Here is a 10,061-nt window from a genome sequence, read left to right on the forward strand (position 1 = left end):
AAAAAGCAAAAAAAAACAAGTGAAGATGTAGAGAGAGCGACTTAACATTGAAACAATGATTATTAAATAATGAGATAAAATAACCAAAGAAAAATAAACATTCTCCCAATAAAACATGCAGGATCTCAAATTGTGCAAAACTAGCTATAAAAAGCCCTCTTCCATAAATCTACGACAGTTGCAAACAGAATATGCACTTCACATTTAGTTGAGTGCTAATAATCCCAGAAACAATCACCACAAAAAAAAAAAACTAGTGCCCTCCCTTACCTCCATACAGCACCTCTCATGATATAACTACTTTACCACACAAACCTCTCTGCCTGAGAGCCGACGTGACTCATAACTGTGCCACTCAGTAAAATTAATCATCCTGCTCTGCATTGTCCCATACTGCATTCAGATTATTCCTTGAGATAGCATTGTTACAGGGAAACTGCCACAGCAGCCTATCGCTGTGCTTACAGTTCTGGGTTTCTGCATTTCAGGCTGCAACAGCGGATTAGCAGCCCAGAGTATAAATGATCGTCTCATAAGGAATCCTGGAGTCCCTGCTGGAAGCATTTTCTCTTTTTAGATTTGGCAATGTTTTTCAGGGCAGGGAGCAGGAAGGCTCATGGATTACACTGACCGTTTGTTCTGTTTTAGGAATGTAGCAGAAACTAGGGATATGCTGCTATAAAGGGAATCATAGAGCCCACTACAGCAGCAGGAACACACCGAAAATTCATGACATTCAGTGCATACTTGCATCAGTTTCAACAGTTCCAACCCTTCAAGATGGATTTCTTTTTAATTGAACACCTAAAAGCCTATGTTGCTCAGAGATATCATCCCACACATACAAACATCCAAATTTTGATTCCTCTAAGCAGTAAATGTGAGGATTGTCGGTCATTAACATTCATGCTCATTGTGTGACTGCTCTACTCTAATATTATTCTCTTAAAAAAAAAATAATTCCTAATCCCTATGAAGAACAGCGCGAGAGCAAAACTAAATACACAGAATTTGTCAATGCTCTGTGCTAACCCAGACCCGACTCCGGGAATGTTGTAATGCTGATGGTGCCTGGGAACACTGCCAAGCTGACACACTTGGGCCTATCAGACAAAATGAGCACGAAGTGGAGAGAGAGAGGCAACAGCAGCCTTAGGAAAGGCCTAAGGCCCATCTCCTCTTGATTCAAGGAAGCAGTGGCCCAAATGCAAAAGAAAAATTTATAAACCTGCAGTCATTAGCAAGAACAAAACCGCACAAAGCACATCAGATACATATAGCATGTATACTCAGCCACTTGGCTGTTCTGCTCAAAAAGACAAAAGAATTCTGTCGTGAATCAAAGGGGGAGCTTGAAATATATTTCTCTTTATTCTCTTGTCCACATGCTTATTTTGCAGCAGGAGGTACAAGCCTGGTATAACAACACAGAGGTAACACCTGGAAAATACAGATTTTTGTCTTAAGTCACCATGATTGCATTTCCTGCTGCAGTTTGACCAATTCTTTTACATAGGAGTAGTGGTTTTTTTGGTGGGGGAAGGGAAAGAAAGGTAAAGAAAACAAAATTGTAAAAAAAAAAGCATGAGAGGGAAAGCTAAAAGCTTTGTCAAAGCAGAAAAGAGGGCAGAGATCAGATTAGCTTGTATTTGTCCTTTTCAGTGCTTTAGAGATATTAAGGGAAAACAGGGCTGTGAGGCAGGGGGGGAAAAAATGCTAAACAGAGAAATCAAACGAAAGATGGAAAGCAAATTCAGTCAAAAGGAAACTAAAAGACAGTAATGTTAAAGTACAACCCATTATAGAGGTCTTTGCAAAGAACTGTGCCCACTGTGCAGCATCTCCAGAAAGCACACACATCAGGCATCACAGAGTTATAAGAAACTATACTGCATAATACATACCAGAGCCTCCAAATTAAACAAATACCAGTAAGGAGAATGTCTGCCTGTGTGACAGAAGCAGGGGCTGATATTTACCCGTCCCTACAGTGGGCGAATCATCACTGACAGAGATGGAACACTATGTGATGGACAAACGTTGGAACATTTTGAACAGACACACAAAAGGGGAAGTGTCATATTTTTTAAGTATAATAAATAAATAGATAAAAACAGGGGAAAGAAAATGCATTAAGAGCTTGTAGCTTGATCCTGGATTTCAAAGTCATTGGCTGATAACCCTGATTTCTAGAGTAAGAACATAAAACATCATTCAGTGTCTTGGAAAAAAACTCTTCAACTTTTTTCCCTTTATCATGAATCTGGCAAAGTATCAGTAACTGCTTGAAGACCAGTAGACCTCTGTTTGGTACAGAATCCAACAATAAATGTCTATAAAAACAGTTCCTGGATTTTTAAAAGTAGGCTGGATGCTAAAATTAGTGACCTGTCAAGGTTGGTAACTTCATAAATTATTAGAAACTACTGGAGAAGGTATCTATGCACAGCAGGCAGCTGATTTGCCCATGAGCTTAAAAGGCTTTGCATGCATTAGTCCTTCTGATGAGTAGCTTTCAGTACTTTGGGTTGACATTACTTATTCTAGATTAAAATTGTCACTCATTGTCTCCAGATTAAAACATGATTTGGTTTATAACATACACTGAATATCTGGTGCATTATGAAAGTGTCTCTTGACAGCCATTTTTAGTGTGCTGTGAGATTGCTTCATGTACATTTCTTTCCAAAGGAAATCTCCATTCGTGTTCAATCATCTGCCAAAAATACCTGGGGAAAAAAAAAAAGCATCTTTGAGCCCTTTAACAGCTGTAGCTTTTTAAAAGAAGTGCTACAGCCTATGTTATCTTAAGGCATAAGCCCATGTATTTCATCGCTTTCACCCCCGCTTTGAACCAGTCTCTCCACAACAGCTGTGCTGTTGGGTATTCCATATAAAATGGAATTTTCATTATTATGCATTTAAATTTTATGTTCTATATTAAAGGCCTAACAGATACAATTGCTTTCATATTTTATAGGCAGACAAACACTTTTTCAGTTATCCAGAAAGCAGCTGTGAGACACGTGCAGACATGGTGCTCATCAGGCCTGAAGCATACCCACTGTGCAGGTGAACAAATGGATCTATCACCCCTGTTGTGATTACACAAGTCCAACCCACAGCACAGGTGAGCTCTGTGGCCATGGAAATGTAAATACCCTGCATGAGGCCTAAGTACAGAATCTTGAAAGAAGTTTGTACTTCACCAAGTGATTGTAAAGGCCAAGTGTAAGACATCTTGCATATAGCACTTATTCTGGCATAGGGTACTTCCAAAGGAAACAAAAGAAAGTCACTGCTGTTGGGGAGGAATTATTCAGGACTACATAATGCTAAACTCCAATTCTATTACTATGATTTCTTTCTCAATTTTTTCAGAATCAGGACTCAGTTGGTTAACAACAATCAGATGACATGACTTCTGTCATGTTTGGTTTGTTATTACTGTTGTTTTACTTCAGGGTTTTTCTTAATTCAATCTGATCATGTCCCAGAAGACTACACCAGCTAAAGCTCATACCAAAGATGTCAAGTGACAGAATTACAAAGATTGTTATTACATTCATTTTTCCTGCACAACCTGCTGCAGATTCAGACTGTATCACTTTCACTTTTAACCTCCTTCATGTTCCTCCACACACTAAATTCACAGTTTGGCTTCAGCTTTAAGGCTCTGCATATTCACACCTTTCTCCTCTCTATGTGCTATTCCAATTGCTATTTCATCTCAGTTTTGTGGTTCACCTCTCACCAGCAAAAAGTCCTTTCTTTTTTCACCACAAGTTTCTTTCCTTTTTCAATCAGACTTAGTGGCTTAAGCATCTCACCCTTCCTTCCAGCCACAGCACTCAGTCGCACTTTTAGCAGAAATGTCTGTACTCTGACACCGAGAATAGTGAATCAAAGATTTACTGTGTTAACTTCAACCAGGAAAGGCTCCAGTTCACACCAGTTCACACCACTGCTGCAATAGCAGTTGTCATGGCAGGACTGAGAGCAGGCGTGAGCAGCTCCAGGTAATTGAAACAGTCACTACTACCGTGAGAAGTTTCTGTGAAACTATGTGACCAAGCACTACATCCATCTTTTCATCACATTTGTGGTATTAACTAGGGTTTCTTCATGTCTTAATGGCACTGTAGATCTGATTTTATTGTCTCTTCAACCTCATGAAAGGACAGGAATAAAAAAAGCCTTTGAAATACAATCATGTCCCTGAAAAGAAGCAACACATTTTCCAGCTGTGGCTTTGCTTTCTGAAGCCAGGTGAAAGCCTTGCCTGTAATTAGCACACAACACTCACATTAATTAGCATGTACATAAACTGTTGAATTCATTCTACCACCTTTACAGATTGTTATTTTTCTTGCACTGCTGGACTTACAGCCGATGTTTACTGAGTTCCCCTTATCAGGTGACAAACGAGGACATTCCTGAGCTAAAGCCACTGTAAAGTTGTTTTCAACAGTTGTTTCATTTTGCTTACTGTAAAGAAATGCATACCCACATGAAAGAAAGTCATTCTGAAAGAGCAGAACAAATCATGTTCTATTTAACCTACTTGCCTTTAACAATCAAATCCAAGAGTGTGTTAACTATGTCACTAGGCTGTAAGTTTTGTTATTAAAGGCTACAATATCCTCAACATTAGAGTGGACAAATGTCACAGTTGAGGGGAGTCAAAGGTGAACCTGTATGCAACATTTTAACCATGTAAAGAGCAACAGACACTTGGAGTTATTTACATGTGTATGCATTTGCTCAGGAAAACTTAGATCTTGATGGATAGCATAGAATAGCACCAGCATTTCAAATTACACCCAAAAAATGACCTTTTTTTCTGATGGCCCAAAACCCAGCAAAGGGACTCTGACAAGCAAATGCTGCACCGTCTTAAGAACAGAGCAGCATGTCCTAAGGTAGGGCTCTCAGCAGAAACTTCAAATGCAGCTGCCTGTATAATTTAACATATCAAAAACTGGTCCTCTGTAACTAATGTATAAAAATTTAAAATTCTCTTTATTATTGCTTCTATTTGCAAATATTTGTAAAGCAAATGCAATTTCTAAATAGCAATTCTTTGAATAGTAAGCTCGTCATTCCTGTTTGTTCCAAGCTCATTCTTTTAATTGAAAAATGTTACCGACATCTGTTTTTGTATTTTGTTCTTCATTTTAAAAGATGATGAAAGTTTACATAATTGTCAAACATGTAAACATTCCTATTTTTTACAGTTTTTATAACCACTTGAAAACAATGTAAATTATCTAAAGGAAAAACAAGTTCTAGTGCAGAATGACCAGCTTTGCTCTGTAACAAATTTCAGACCTACAAATTGTTCTGTGTTTGTTCTCAAAGGGCACTTTCTGCAATTTGAGCCCTGGACTAAAGATCTCTGTGTATTTGTGTATAGTGTGTCTGATGTTCTCCACCTACTTCTCTATGCAATTTATTGGACTGGGATCATGGTCTTGACTTGGAGGTTTCTATGATCGATATTTAAAAATAAGCCTCTATGCGCACACAAAAAGAACATTTATACATAATAGGACAGACAATTAGCAAAGAATTTTTTAAATTATCTATTTCTACTCACTTAAATACTTACCAATAAAATATCCGTATTGCGCAGGATAATCAAAAGCTTATTATCCATATTTTTTTTGCGTGGAAAAGAATGGTAATAAGGCCGCAAAATTGGTAGTTACACATACACACACCCCCCAGCCCAGATGTGAAATTGTGTATGAATGTAGCATCCCCTAGCGGTCATTTTTGGGACATTACACTACACCCGGAAAGCCACTTCATAGTGAGGTCCCCATGGAACATCAGTCCTAGGATTTGGTGGGAAAGAGGAGCTTCCTAAGGCATGATCTTCCTCCATCCACATCAAGTAACTCCTGCAATAATTTAATTCTACGAAGACAAGCAAATACGAAGCATTTGAAATCATTGCTGATTCTCAGTCCGGATGTGTTTTGCCATTTAAGTCACAGTTTAATATCACGTATTGTAGCAAATCTTAGTCAAGGTGGCAAAAAAGACACAGGCTAGAAGTAAACGGGTTCTTATATGGTGCAGCAGCACACAGAAAATCCTGAATAAACTGGGCCTTCTACTAGAAAGCACAAGGCGGCCATCACCTGCAACACACACATAACTCCAATATACACTAAAAAAAGCTCACCGTATGCACAGCAAAACTTCATAGAGAACAGGCAAGCATATGGGTCCTCAAAATTCACCTCTAATTTCATTACAGATGATGACCAGATATCTTCAAAGTTTTGTCAACACCCCGTGACATTCAGAATGAGTACTCTTGCACAAAGCACACATGATTTCCTTGAGCTTTGATATGTCAGATTGAAACTCAGTTTGCTATAAAGCTCACTAAAAATCAGGAAGGTATGTCTGAGCTTTCAGAGCTATTATCATTTATATTCAAAGTGAACTGTTGTAATCAGAATAACTTTCTGAACTGAAAATTGAAAAAACCTATTTCTTTCAAGTGGTGTGAGAATGGCACTGTTAGAGATTTAGAAGTTAATTTAAAATGGACATGAGAGCTTAGGTTGGAGTATCTGTTTCCTGCAGTAACCCAAAACTGAAAGACCTAATTTACAATTCTCTTCCAATTCCCTTCTAAACTTTGTGGTTTATCGCATTTTTGGGAGTGACAGAGGTCAATGATGGATTAAATTATTTTTAAAGTGTTTCATCCCATTTCAGGAGGCTTACTGCATCTACATGCAAGCACTATCAGTGTGATATGTTGTCACACTCCTACACACTACCCCATCAAATACCAAAGAAAGCATAATAAATACTGGCCAGTATTCACTAATGCAGAACAACCATCAAACTTCTTAAAAAAAATCCAAAACCAAACAAGGGAGGCTTATGAACACAGATTAAAAAAAAGAAAACACAAAAGGAAAAAAACGGTGTATTTACAGTTTCAAGTATTTCCAGTTCTCAGAAAGCAGGGCCAAGGCCCAGGCTGGGGAAAAGGCCCTGCCCTGCTTACAGGGTGGGCTGGAGGCTCGGAGAGCTCCATTTCCCCCCCTCAGATGTGGAGACAGGGGCTCTCACCCTCCTTACAGGGTTGCCCCTCTCTCCAGGCAGCCGAAGGAGCACAACGGCAAAAGGCCAGCAAAAGCAAAGACCCTGCCCTGCTTCCAGGGAGGTCGCCCAGCGCAAAGCCAGCCAGGGCACCCAGAAGGTGCCCTGGGGATGCCAGGAATGACCGGTGCCCAGAGAACCCCAGCCGGCGCCTCGCTGAGAGAGGCGAACACAGCGGGCTCGAGTTCCCGCCGCCGCAGCTGAGGGGACGGGCGGGGCAGGGCCGGCGCGCGTGGGCGGGAAACGCCCCCCTGCGGCGCGGAGGAGGCGGCGGCGGCGCGGGGGGGACCCCTGGGGGCGCGCTCGCCTCGCCCTCAGCGACCCTCAGGTCCCCTCAGCGACACACGGCACATCCACATTCCCCTCAGCGACCCTCAGGTCCCCTCAGCGACACACGGCACATCCACATTCCCCTCAGCGACCCTCAGGTCCCCTCAGCGACACACGGCACATCCACATTCCCCTCAGCGACCCTCAGGTCCCCTCAGCGACACACGACACATCCACATTCCCCTCAGCGACCCTCAGGTCCCCTCAGCGACCCTCAGGTCCCCTCAGCGACACACGACACATCCACATTCCCCTCAGGGACTCTTATGTCCCTTCAGTGACACATGGGGCACCCCACCATTTCGACATGGACTTTCAGAGGAGAAGTTTACTGTTATAAATATGCGTGCACACAGGTGTTAAAGACATTTCTTAGCCTGGGTTTCTTTTGGTAGTGTCAGGTATTGAATTTCAGGGGGGAAAGTAATTTAATCATTGAGAGGTACAACAATAGGAAGAGCTCAGGCTGGTGCCTGCGGACACAGACACTGAACAAAGTAATCCCTGGAGTTTTATACCTTTACAGTCTATGTACCCACTCCAGTGTGTCTGGGGCTCTTCAGAGTCCCTGGATGATGGATTCTCCCCACCCTGGCGGGAGGCACAGGTCCCGAGGCCTTTGTTAGGCAAAGGGTGGAGACTCTCTCCTGGATCCAGGTGTTTCCCTCTGTCCAGGGCACAGCATGCAGCTGGCACTGGTACCCTGCACACCCGCCTACCTGTGCTGGGGGGATTTCTCAGCACGGACATGGTGGGAGGCTCTCCTTATACACACACACACTCTTAACAAAAAGGGAGTTTATTAGGCATTGTGAACAACATAACCTGCTGTTTACTATGAGAACAGTAAATAAATGCCAGGAACCAAGCCACAGCCTATTTTAATTCAATTCCTGTCTGTGCTGGCAGGCCAGGGCTACATTTCTGAAGATATATTAGAAATAAATCACAAAAAAACCTCCATTTAAATGAAACAAAGGATTGTAAATATGAATTAATCAAGTCTGAGGTGAAGTTTCCATGTGTCCTCCTCGTGTAGAGCAATGCTTAAGAGTCAGTTTCTTCTTCCATTCCTGTTAATACTACATTAATTGCTTTTGCTTGGAAACCCATGAGAGAATTTACATTAAAAGCAGTTGAGAAGAGTCAAAAGGAGGGGAAGAAAACAGGGGAGTGGGAGTACAGCCCCATGCATCTCGCTGCATGTATTTAAATGCTTCCGATGGTAAAGGTGGCCAGTTTTTGGGGTGAGGGGAAGGGCCGGGACCCGTGGTTGGTCAGCTCTTTCTCAAGCAGCATTTCGGGGGTGCTGTGGCGCTCTCTGCCACTGCCGAGGTCTCGATGCGGCTCGCTCGGCCCGCTCGGAGGAGCGCGGACACCGGGCTGTGCAGTACCGCGCGCAGGCCGAGAGGCGGCAGCAGCGCAGCGCCGGCGGCCGCGGCTCCCGAGCGGGGACCCCGAGCCGGGGTTTGGGGTCGGGGATGGCTCCGAGGCGGGGTTTGGGCAGCGTGTCCCGACAGGTGAGAGCTTTGGAGCAGGGCTGGATGAGCCTGGGCGCCGATCGAAGGTTCGAGTTACAGCTTAAGGCTCCGAAGGCCTTTGTGCAGGAGGTTTGTTCACGCTCTGCTGACTGCTCATGCCTTGGGATGATGCTTGCAAAGGTCTGCAGATACGAGCGTGTAGTTCTTGGTGGCAATGCGCAATCATTCCCTAATGTTGTAGGGCTAATTCCTGAAGAGAGCCTACACGAAAGATGGAGAGAGACTGTTTACAAGAACATGTAGTGACAGGGCAAGGGAGGATGGTTTTAAAGTGAAAGAGAATAGGTTTAGATTTGGTATTAGGAAGAAATTCTTTACTGAGAGGATGGTGAGACACTGGCACAGGTAGCCCAGTGAAGCTGTGACTCTTCAGTGCCAAGTTCCAGCTCCATTCCAGTCCTTTCCAGTAAATTTCCTTGCAGTCTGCTGATACTGGCAAAGTTACCTTGCACTGCAGTGAAAATTTAAATTCTCCTAAAACTGCTTTAAATTGGAGTTGGGAAGAAATAATGTTTATTTGACAAAAAGCTTTAACCTTTCTTCTAGCTATCTGTCTTCCCATTTCCCCAGTTACAATTCCTGGGGTAGCAATAATTGAGCCTTACTGAAATTGATCTCTGAGCTTTATAATTTGGACAGTTCTCCCACTTCCTCTTCCGTAGCCTTGGTCACTTGACAACCATCTACCTCGGATAATAACTTGGTGCCTTGTAGCTTTTAAAGGATAATGCCTCATCACACACAAATATATGTGTATGGATCATACTTTGTGTTATATATACAAACTTGGCAGTATATGTTAGTGACATACTCTCCTAATCACCAGAAGAAACTTGGTTTCTCCTGTTTGAAGATGGAGGCAGCTTTCCATCAGATCTATTTGATTTGATGACTTTAGTTTGCTTATGTTTGTCTGGTGTCTTCAACTCCAGCCATGACAATCTAAAAACCAAGCATGGTATCTTTCTGGTTTAGCAAATGCAGGTAAGATTACAAACAGAACCATCTGAAGTGAAGCCAAGATAGACAACAAGTAACAATAGTGGCAGGGTGCAAGTG

Source organism: Aphelocoma coerulescens, chromosome 20 (genome assembly GCF_041296385.1).
Source record: "Aphelocoma coerulescens isolate FSJ_1873_10779 chromosome 20, UR_Acoe_1.0, whole genome shotgun sequence".
Taxonomy (NCBI): Eukaryota; Metazoa; Chordata; class Aves; order Passeriformes; family Corvidae; genus Aphelocoma; species Aphelocoma coerulescens.